Source organism: Rhincodon typus, chromosome 12, assembly GCF_021869965.1.
Source record: "Rhincodon typus isolate 14 chromosome 12, sRhiTyp1.1, whole genome shotgun sequence".
Classification (NCBI taxonomy): domain Eukaryota; kingdom Metazoa; phylum Chordata; class Chondrichthyes; order Orectolobiformes; family Rhincodontidae; genus Rhincodon; species Rhincodon typus.
The window spans coordinates 36,308,369-36,308,971 of NC_063343.1; positions in this window are offsets into that span (position 1 = coordinate 36,308,369).

Here is a 603-nt window from a genome sequence, read left to right on the forward strand (position 1 = left end):
TCTGAGGAAGGGTCACCGGACCCGAAACGTTAACTCTGTTTTCTCCTCCACAGAGGCTGCCAGACCTGCTGAGCTTTTCCAGCAACTTTGTTTTTGTTCCTGATTTACAGCATCCGCAGTTATTTTTTTTTTTCAACAGATAAGTATACAGGCCAATAGACAGTCTCTGAGATCTATGTAAAAGAGCAGTGCTTGGGGAAGCTGGCTTTCTCTAGGCAGCCGAATACAGCTGCTTTTGTTTGCCAGACCAGGAGGGTCATGCTTTAACAATAGTTTTAAGGTAACAGCTACTTTTAACTTGCAATTAGTTGGTTTCTTTCACCCTGCAACAAGGGACATCCTAGATTCAGAAAATGGCTGTATTAAGCAAGTCACCAATGCCCTGTTAACCAAGGCTGATCTTATCTGTTGAATCTGCCACCATAAGAAATCTCTGATTTGCAACAGTGGGCTGCTCACCCCCATGTCCAGGACATTATTGATTGCACACATATGACCATGAGGGCATGACCAAACCAGGCAACGACATTAATAAATAGAAAGGGCTGTCACTCCATCAATATATCAGCTGGTAGCTGATCACAGAACCAGGAACATGTCATT